The following is an 11,339-nucleotide window of genomic DNA, read 5'->3' as shown; positions in this document are numbered from 1 at the left end:
AAGCATGTTAGTAGCCTGATAGTAGAATAGGCGCATGTTTCGTTTCTAATTTCCAAATTAAGCGGCATTAGTAAGCTCGCCTTGAATACGACCTGATATGCCAACTCTTGGTTTCACAGGCGGTTCTAATCAGATGGACGCCAGGCGGACTACCAGGAGTCAGGGCAACTCCATGGGGTCGAATCAAGGACAGGGAGCTCAGTTTCCCCCACCTGCTAGGGGCCGAGGTAGAGGTCCCCGAGGCAGGGCTCGTGGCCGGGGTGATGAGAACCCGCCACAGGCTGCCCAGGCTCCCCCAGCCGATCAGGGAGTCCCAAATTGGGAGTTGCGGTTTGCGGAGATGCAAGCCCGGATCGAAGAACAAGACCTCGAGATTCAGAGGTTGAGACAGCAGGGTGCTCCTGCAGTTCCAGTGCCCATAGTTCCAGCGGCACCTGCCCCTGCTGCCCAGGCCGAGATAGTGGTGGCGGCCCATAGATTGGAACCTCTGTATGAGCGATTCCGGAAGCAAGCACCTCCGGTATTCCTGGGAGGTCCGGATGTAATGAAAGCCGAGCAATGGCTGACGGTGATCACCAAGATACTGAATTTCATGGGTGTCACCGGTAACGACAGAGTGGTGTGCGCCACGTTTCAGTTCCAGGAGGACGCGTTGGTATGGTGGGACATGGTGTCTCAGATCCATGACGTCACCACCATGACCTGGGAAAGGTTCCAGGAACTCTTTAACGCAAAGTATTACAGCGAGGCGGTTAGAAGCGCCAAGAGGAAAGAGTTCGTTCACCTGACCCAGCGGGAGAACATGAGCGTCACTGAGTATACTACTCAGTTTGATCGGTTGGCGAGGTTAGCCTCGGGAATTGTGCCGACCGATTTCAGCAAGAAAGAGAAGTATCTAGACGGGTTGAATCCCAAGATCAGGCATGATCTGATGATTACCACAGACGACAGCACCACCTATGCTCAGATGGTGGAGAAGGCACTGCGAGCTGAGGGCGCAGTGGGGTGCATGTCAGAATCAGCGAGTACTCCGGTTAGTGGCGGGGCTCCTACCCCTCCTACTTCAGGCTATAGCAGGGGGAGTAGTGGTTCGGCCATTGATCAGAGGAAGAGGGCACCCACCGCTTCCGGTGGCTCGAGTCAGAACAAGAGGTTCCGGGGGAACCAGAACAGAGGGAGTCGTCCTGGTGGTACTGAGACCCGATTCTCCTATCCCGAGTGCCCTAGCTGCAAGAGGCACCATCGGGGTGAGTGCAAAGGTCAGGGATGCTTTCATTGTGGCATGCCCGGACACTTCAAGAGGGACTGTCCCCAGCTCCGACCAGAGGCACCGCGAGCTCCAGCGATACCCACTCCAGCCAGGGTGTTCGCTATCACGCAGCCGATGCGGATGCCGGCCATCAGTAGTCACAGGTCAGCTTTCTATTAACAACTCGCTATATTCAGTGCTGTTTGATTCTGGGGCTACACATTCTTATGTGGCGGCCAGAGTCTTTAGTAAATTGGGTAGACCCTATGATAGATATGAATCAGGGTTTGGAACCCTGTTACCTGGCGGAGAATTGGTTATCTCCAATAGGTGGATTAGGTCTATGCCGATCAGGATAGATGGTAGAGAGTTAAGCGCTGATCTGATAGAGATGAGCTTAGTCGAATTTGATATTATTTTAGGAATGGATTTCCTATCTAAATATTCGGCGAGCATTGACTGTAAAAGGAAGATGGTGGTCTTCCAACCGGAAAGTGAAGAACCATTTGTATTTGTTGGTTCAGTTCAGGGATCTCGGATCCCGGTGATCTCGGCTATGTCAGCGAGAGAATTGTTGCACGGCGGTTGCTTAGGGTTTCTGGCCGTGGTGGTGGACACCACTCGGCCAGATACCATTCGGCCAGAAGACATCAGAGTGGTTCGGGAATTTTCGGACGTTTTTCCCGAAGAACTTCCAGGGTTACCACCTCAACGGGAGATTGATTTCGTGATTGATTTGGCACCAGGGGTGGAACCGGTTTCCAAAGCCCCATATAGAATGGCTCCAGCTGAACTTAAGGAATTAAAGATTCAGCTCCAAGGGTTGCTTGACATAGGGTTCATTCGGCCCAGTGTGTCACCCTGGGGAGCCCCGGTTTTGTTCGTCAAGAAGAAGGATGGATCTATGAGGATGTGCATCGACTACAGGGAATTGAACAAGCTGACGGTGAAGAATAAATATCCATTACCTAGGATCGATGACTTGTTCGATCAGCTTCAGGGGAAGACGGTCTTTTCTAAGATTGATCTCCGTTCGGGTTATCATCAGCTGAGAATCCGAGAGGAGGACATTCCGAAGACGGCTTTCCGCACTAGGTATGGACATTACGAGTTTCTGGTTATGTCATTCGGACTAACCAATGCTCCTGCAGCATTCATGGACCTGATGAATAGAGTATTCAAGGATTTCCTCGATATCTGTGTGATTGTGTTTATCGACGACATCCTCGTGTACTCTCAATCAAAAGAGGAGCATGAGTTACATCTTCAAATGGTACTGCAACGGCTTCGAGAACATAGACTTTATGCCAAGTTCAAGAAATGTGAGTTCTGGCTATCTCAGGTGTCCTTCCTAGGGCACATTGTGAGTAAATATGGGATCAAGGTGGATCCCGGGAAGATTGAATCCGTCAGGGATTGGCCGAGACCGAAGACAAGGATGACGGAGATCGAAGCTTCTTAGGTTTAGCTGGGTACTACCGTAGGTTCGTGGAGGGGTTCTCCAAAATTTCAATGCCCCTAACCGAGCTTACAAAGAAGAATCAGCGATTTATCTGGTCAGATAAATGTGAAGCTAGCTTTCGGGAGCCGGCGAGATTGATTACTGCTCCGGTGCTAGCTTTGCCTTCGGACAAGGAGAAGTTCGTAGTCTACTGTGACGCATCCAAACAGGGTTTGGGGTGGGTATTGATGCAAGCCGATCGGGTCATCGCTTATGCCTCCCGTCAGTTAAAGGATTATGAACAGCGATACCCGACTCATGATCTAGAATTGGCCGCAGTGGTTTTTGCACTGAAGATTTGGCGGCATTACCTTTATGGGGAGAAGTGTGAGATCTATACCGACCATAAAAGTCTCAAGTATTTCTTTACTCAGAAAGATTTGAACATGAGACAAAGGCGTTGGTTGGAATTAGTGAAGGACTATGACTGCGAGATCCTCTATCATCCCGGAAAAGCCAATGTAGTGGCTGATGCCCTGAGCAGAAAGGGTCCCGGGCAAGTAGCTAGCATGGTTCAGATCTCACCTCAGCTAGCAGAGGATATGGTTAGATCCAGCATTGAGTTTGTGGTAGGTCAGCTTCACAACTTGACGCTGCAATCTGATCTGTTGGAAAGAATAAAAGTCGCTCAGATGACAGATCCGGAGTTAGTGAAAATCCGAGATGAGGTGTTGGCTGGTCAAGCCAAGGACTTTTCAGTGTCAGATAGTGGGATGCTTTTGTATAAAGCCAGGGTTTGTGTTCCGAACAGTGTGGAACTGAGAAATGAGATCTTTGAGGAGGCTCATTCTACCCCGTATTCTCTGCATCCCGGCACCACCAAGATGTACCAAGATCTGAAACCGTACTTCTGGTGGAGCGGTATGAAGAAGAATTTGGTAGAATTTGTATCGAGATGCCTCACTTGTCAGCAGATTAAGGCTGAACATCAGAGACCAGCAGGGTTGTTGCAGCCTCTAACCTTACCAGAATGGAAATGGGAAGATATTACGATGGATTTTGTGGTCGGGTTACCTAGGACCACGGGTTTATTTGATTCCATCTGGGTAGTGGTGGACCGATTTACGAAATCTGCTCACTTTCTACCAGTTAGAACAACATTTTCAGTGGATCAGTTGGCAGAACTGTACGTCAGAGAGATAATGAGACTTCACGGGGTACCGAAGTCTATAGTTTCGGACAGGGATCCGAAATTCACCTCCAAATTTTGGCAAAGTTTGCAACGGGCAATGGGTACAAAGCTAAAATTCAGTACAGCATTCCATCCTCAGACAGATGGTAAGTCCGAAAGGACAATTCAGATATTGGAGGACATGTTGAGAGCCTGTGTTATGGACTTTGAAGGCTCATGGAGTAAGTATCTACCGTTGATAGAATTTTCTTACAACAACAGTTATCAGAGTACGATAGGGATGGCTCCCTATGAACTGTTGTACGGTAGAAAGTGTAGATCCCCTATCCACTGGGATGAGACAGGGGAGAGGAAATACCTAGGTCCAGAGTCAGTTCAGCGGACCAATGAGGCGATAGAGAAGATAAAAGCTAGAATGCTTGCATCACAGAGCAGACAGAAGAGTTACGCAGATCCGAAACGCAGAGATATTGAGTTCCAAGTAGGGGAACATGTGTTTTTACGGGTATCTCCGATGAAGGGGATTAAACGTTTCGGGAAAAGAGGCAAGTTATGCCCTAGATTTACAGGACCTTTCGAGATTCTCGAGAAGATAGGTCAAGTGGCATATCGGTTAGCATTGCCTCCAGCCTTATCAGCAGTTCACAACGTATTCCATGTCTCGATGTTGAGAAAATACGTTTCAGACCCCTCTCATATACTCAGTTATGAGAGCCTTCAGCTACAGCCAGATATGACATATGAGGAACAACCAGTGCAGATCCTGGATAGAAAGGATAAAGTCCTTCGGAATAAGACCATAGCATTGGTCAAGGTACTGAGAAACAAAGAAGGTGGAGGAAGCCACCTGGGAGCTAGAGTCAGATATGAGAGCTCAATATCCAGAGTTATTCAGGTTAGATTTCGGGGACGAAATCCTTTTAAGGGGGGAATAGTTGTAAAGCCCGCTTAGTTAATTTGGAAATTATCAGTTGATTGTGATTAATTATGAAATTATTTATAGCTATTTAAATAATTTATTATACTGTTATTTATGTTATTCAGTAGCTTGCATATTTTGTAATTCCGGTGCCCGGTATTTTGGAACTCGGCGTTTGGCTCAGTAGAAATCACAACTTAGTATGTTAGTAGTTTGGGGACGGGTTTTAGACATTGGGAATGTCGGGAATGGCCGGGAATTTAGAATTTCCCAAAAATACCCCTTTAGTATGATTTATGTGATTTTAAGTGTGGAGGGGCAAAATGGTCTTTTTGCCCCAATGACTTTTTGGCTTTTAGTGACTTGTTTATTTGAAAAATAAATGTTATTTGTTTATTTTAGTGGCTGAAATGAAATGGTTTAAGTGGCATTATTCTCTTATTTTTCTCATTTCTACACTTAGCATAAAATTAGAAAACTTTGAAAAAAGAGAACTTTCTCTCATTCTCTCTCTCTATTTCGGCTGGTGCATGGGATTCAAAGGGCTGGGTTTTTCCATCAATTTCTAGCTAGATTCATCATCACTTTGGAACTCTTGTTTGTGGTAGGTGTTTCTTAATTTTTCCTCTTTTGTTTTCTTGAAAAAAATGGTGAAAAGTTGAGTAAAATGCATGCTTTTGTGGCTGTTATTATTGCTGTGTTTGGTTGTTGATTTCTGAGGTTCAAAGCTTTGAGTTTTCTATGCAAAAATGTGATTTTTGGAAGAAAATATTGTGAATCTGTTCTGTGATGTTGCTGTTGTTTTTAATTGTTTTTCAGAGGCTTAGATAAGCTTGATTAAGTAGAATTAAGCTAGTGAAATGCATGTTTAGGTGTTTTTGCTCAAGTTTGAGTTTAGAACTCAAAGCTTGAGCTCCAATGGCATTTTTCATGTTTGAGGTTTCTGGTTTGTTTTGATGCCTTGGATATGTTCTAGGGAAGGTATAGAACAGGTCTGGAAAGTTTGAGGTGATTTGGGGATGAATTGTGCAAGTTATGAAATTTTGATGTTGCTGCCTGCGAGGAACCGGAATTCCGGATGGGTGTCCTGAATTTCCCAGAACCAGAATTCCGGTTGGGCAACCGGTCTACCGGTTGGGGAATTTTCAGAAACCCTAGTTTTCCTCGTTTTTATGTTTTAGGGGGTATTGCCATGCTTTTTATCGATAGGGAAACTTTTAGTTCCTAGTTTTAGTCCCCGGGAAGTGATTTAGCGTGTCACTTATAGCGTTGTGATTTTTATGGTTTAGGAGCCAGTAATCTGCCGCTCAGCTTCAATTCCAGTCAGGTTGACCGGCACACCTGAATTCGGAATCCAGGTAAGATTAGTATAACAGTATGCATATGTAGATTACATGTTTAGCGTGCATGTAGGAAGCCTGCTAGTTTACATTAGTTATGTATATAGGCTTCGAACCATCCAACCCTGTCACGTCGGTACAGGCTGGAGTATGACCAAGCGGGAGTATGACCGGCTCGACCGATCAGCCGACATTTGGTTGGTGGTTCCGTGCTATTGACCTATCCCGTCGGTGCAGACAGCCGGAGTATGACCAAGAATGAGTATGACCGGTTCGACCGATCAGAGGATACTTGTCAATAGTACCGTCCCTATGAACGTTCGAACTCGGCACCATGTTGGACATGGCAGTAGTGGCTCAGTACCATGTTGGACATGGCAGTAGCGGGACTCAGTATCGTGTTGGACACGGCAGTTAGAATTATGTATGATATTATTATGCTTTTCTTACTGAGTCTGTCGACTCACAGTTTACGTTCATGTGTAGGTAAAGGCAAGGCTATAGCTGATGGACCGTGAGCGAGCTTATGAGATTGTACATGTCGGGGTGGTTAGGCCTGGAGCGTACGATCCTCGGGACAGCAAGGCTGAGTTTTTTGTAACTGGTCGTTAGACGACTTTTATTTTGATGTAACAGTTAAACAGTTAAACTTTTTGTAAATATTTTTATAATCGGGATCCCAAGTCTTTTGTAATATGGTTTATAAGTTTAATTAAAAAGCAAAATTTTAATTAATCACGTTTTTCCATAAACCTCGTTGATTAGCAACGAGCTGCACAGTACGTTTAAAAATCACGTAATACGCCTAAGGTAGTTAGGGTGTTACATTAATCCTGATATGGGTAGGTTCGATCTCAAGAGTACTATACATTTTCTTTGATTTGTTAGTTAAGCCTACTTTTGGGTCAAGGTGATACGTACATTTTGGGAACATGATAGTATAATTGAGTGGGAGCGCTACCATAAATATGGAATCTATAACTTCTATAGGAACTTAGAAGTGAAATGATGATATCCTTCGAGCTTGGCTAAACAGAAATAAATGGTGGAGATCTCATTTCACTTTGCTGAAATATCATTTATACGGAATTAAGTGTTTTAAGGATAAAATACATTGAAGGTGTAGCGGTAACAGTAGTGTCTTTTCAATGTAGATCATCTATTAGAGGGTCATTGATCACATTAGGATTATAACAATGGATAACTAATGACGTGTCTATATCATGGAACATATAGAGCGTTCTATATGATTGAGAGTGCAATTCCAAGTTCTAAGTGTGGATTCAATGAGGAATTAATAAGTTAGGGAATTTACTTGGTAAATTCGGTTCGACTTATTGGAAGCTCAGTTATATAGACCCATAGTCCCCATACTAGTTGAGACTATACTGCTTGTAAGGCTCAGTTAATTGATTTTGATTAATCAATTATAATTTTAAAAGTTAGACTATGTCTACTTATGAATTTTCACTAAGCAAGGGCGAAATTGTAAAGAAAAGAGAATCTAGGTTTATTTATTAATTAAGAGACTTTACATGTCATTAAATAATTAGAATTGGCATTTAAAACGTTAAATTGGAAAATTGGCATTTTTGAGAAAATGGGAATGGAAAATAACAAAATGGGAAAGTTGCAAAGTGAGGCCCAAATCCTTTGTATGGCCGGCCACATGCACTAGGAATTACCTTTTTGTAGTTTCCATTATTTGAATGCCATACAATTTTAACCTAAACCTAGAGGGTATTCTATAAATAGAAAGTGTTGGCTTCAGGAAACACACAACACACAACTTTGATCATTTAGTTTCTCTAAGAAAGCCACACGCCTCCCTCTCTCTTTTCTTCTCTCTAAATTTCGAAACACTTGAGTGAATGAGTAGTGCCCACACACATCAAGTGGTATCTCAATCATAGTATGTAAGCCTATGGAAAATCTGCATCAAAGAAGGAGAAAAGAAGATCCAGATTTAGATCTTGATTATGCTCTGGTACAGAAAGGAATCAAGGGCTAGAGATCTGAATGGAAAGAGTCATAATATTCCGCTGCACCCACTGTAAGGTTTTCTAAACTTTATGTGTTTATTTTCATTGTTTTAGAATTCATATTAGGATGTTAATCAAACATACTTGTTAGTAAATCTAGATCCTGGTAAAATAATTTCCAACACATCTTTGCTTTTTCTTTCTTTTGAGTCACTCCCTCTCTGTGGCTTCTTCCCAAAGTTCTTTTTGAATTTCATGAACTTTTTGTACTTCATGGAGAAGAGTGCCAAGTCTTCCATGTCACTACATAAGCTTTCCTCATCTTCTTCACTAATGGCATGGGAAGTGTCTTTTTTCTTCTCAACTTCCTCTTCTTCTTGAGCACTCATGAAAATTTCATGGTTCATGAGTGAGCCAATTAATTCTTCCAAGGGAAGTATTGAGAGATTCTTGGCTTCTTGAATGGCAACCACCTTTCCTTGATAAGCCTTGGTAAGACTTCTCAAAATCTTGGTCACCATATCCTTTTGAGTAAGTACCTTGCTAAGAGAATTCAAACCATTAGTTATTGTAGTGAAGCGAGTATACATGTTAGCAATGGTTTCATCCGGTTTCATCTTAAAGTTCTCATATTGAGTGGAATGAATTTGAATTTCAATCTCTTTCATAGCACTAGTTTCTTAATGAGTAACTTCAAGCATTTTCCACATATCAAAAGCGGTAGAGGCTTGTTTAATATTTTTAAATATGTCTCTATCCAAACCTCATATAAGAGTATATTTAGCTTTAGCATTTTTAGTAAGCATTTTCTTATCATTTTCATCATATGCCTCATAAGTCTTGATTACTTCAGCACCATTTATAACATGTTTAGCAATGTAAGGACCGCTAGACACAATATACCACAAATAATAGTCTATAGATTGAAGGTAAGTTTCCATTCTAATTTTCCAGTAAGGAAAATCTACTCAATTGAAGTATGGTGCTCTATTTGTGCTAAAACCTTCTAGAAGTTATTTTGTGAATTACTTGGAAACACCATGCTTTAGATTGTGAAATCTAATCAAATAATTTGAGCCCTTGCTCTGATACCAATTGTTAGCCCAAGATATGTATCCAAGAGGGGGGTGAATTGGAAATTTAAAATAATTTTGGTAAATTAAAACTTTCAACACAAAATTAAGCAATTAACCACTTAATCAAATAAAAGCAAGTAATATGGCAAGAAATATATTATAACAAATAATCAAACTTGTAAAGTAAAGAGTTTAAGGGTTAGAAATTGAAAACTCTCGATTTTTACAAGGTTCGGTAGAACTAAGCCACCTACGTCCTTGGTCTTCAAAGTTATGGACCTAGCTTTGAGTTTCAATATCGAGCCAAGTTTACGGGCTTGACTAACCCTTACAACTGGGAAATTTTCACCAAAGTGTTTCTAAACCTCTTACAATAGTTTTGCACTACCGAGGACTATTAACCTCTTTCTCGGATTGTTGAAGTGCCAATCTCACTATAACCGGATTATTTACAATATCAGTGCCAACCTCACCTCAATCACAATATGAAAATGTGTTTGAAATTACAAGAAAAATTACTCTAGAAATATGATAATATAATAGAAACCTAGAGTGATAAGAAAGCACACTCAAGATCAATAAACACAAATTTTGGCTCAAAGTGTGTGAAAAGTATTTGTGGGATTTTAAACTTGGAAGCTCATTAATCTCACTTAGATAGCTTAGGTGTATGACATAAATGCTCAGCCAACTTGATTTTTTGAGTGAAAATCGAGTTTATATAGTATTGGGGTAAAAAATAGCCGTTTATAGCCGTTGGACACGAAAAATGAGACTCCCACTGGGAAAACCGGTTCACCAGTTTTTGGAGAACCAGTTAACCTCTTTGAAAGCGATTAACCTAAATCAAAGCAGTGGGAAAAGGTCCAATTTTTTTACACTAAAACGACCATAACTCTCTTCTCGATTATCCAATTTCAGAACTTTCAATTTTGTTCTCTTAGTTAAATGAAATGTGATTTAGAAATCCACTCAAAAAAAAATTTTAACTATCGTGTGTGAAAACTTGTTGCACAAGTTAGTGAGTGGGCCAAAATTTGAATTTATAAAACTTAGTGTGCTATGCAAATCACTTTAACAAGACTAAAGTAAATTTATACCATTTGATTTTGGGTAGTCTTGATGTAGATGAGCCTCCTAGCTTGATTTGCATATTTTTGATCCCATGTTGACTTTCGGGTTGATTTTTGACTTTGGGCTTTTGAAGACCTCTTTTCAATAAGGTCTAGAGAGAGAGAGAGAGAGAGAGAGAGAGAGAGAGAGAGAGAGAGAGAGAGAGAGAGATAGAGGGGGAGACGAATGGGGTTTCTTAGTTATTGTTATATATATTTTTGTTTCTTTTAACTTGGTAAAATGTGAGTCTTTACAGTTCGTGTTAAGGAAAGCTATCTAGGTTCATCACTTGGTAATACCTTGCTACAGTTTAGGAATCGAGAGTTTAAATTATTGACTGGAAGGAGTCACTAATTTTTATTACAACCAATGTAAGGATTTTGTTCCTTTTATGTGTTTATTTATCATTTTATGAATTTCATATTTTAGGATGTTATATTACAATGTATATAATCAAACAAACTTGTTAGTAAATTAAGATCCTGATAAAACAAGTTCCAACACTACGATTTATCCATACTGCAAATTTTAAACAAAATCTAACAAGTAAGTTTAAAATAACTTAAATCAAAAACTTTATCCTAATTCTACTTAATTTTTGCTAGCATGAAAACTATAAATTTGATGTTCCCAAAAAAAATTAAGCATACAATTAAGAACATATAAAAATCCTAAACAATAAAAAAAAAAAAAAAAAAAAGTAATTTCCACCTAGCAGTACATGTTTTTGCAGAATCTATTTTACTACGAATAAATATTTAAGATATTCAGACTCCTCTAACATGTATATATATTCCACCCATTTGAGCACACTACATTTATTCATAGAACATACTTCACTATAGATGAATATTTAAGATATTCAATTTCATTTAACATGCTTATTCATAATTAATTCAAACAAAAAATTAGAAAAAGTATAATTGTAGTTAGTTAGAAAACCAATCAACACTTACCAAAATTATTTTCCCCCTCCAATTCAAAACCTACAAACAAATACAATTATTTAAAATATTTAAAGAAAGGA

This window comes from Cannabis sativa, chromosome 7 (assembly GCF_029168945.1).
Source record: "Cannabis sativa cultivar Pink pepper isolate KNU-18-1 chromosome 7, ASM2916894v1, whole genome shotgun sequence".
Taxonomy (NCBI): domain Eukaryota; kingdom Viridiplantae; phylum Streptophyta; class Magnoliopsida; order Rosales; family Cannabaceae; genus Cannabis; species Cannabis sativa.
The sequence above is the reverse complement of the archived record's forward strand: the minus strand, read 5'-3'. Positions refer to the sequence as shown.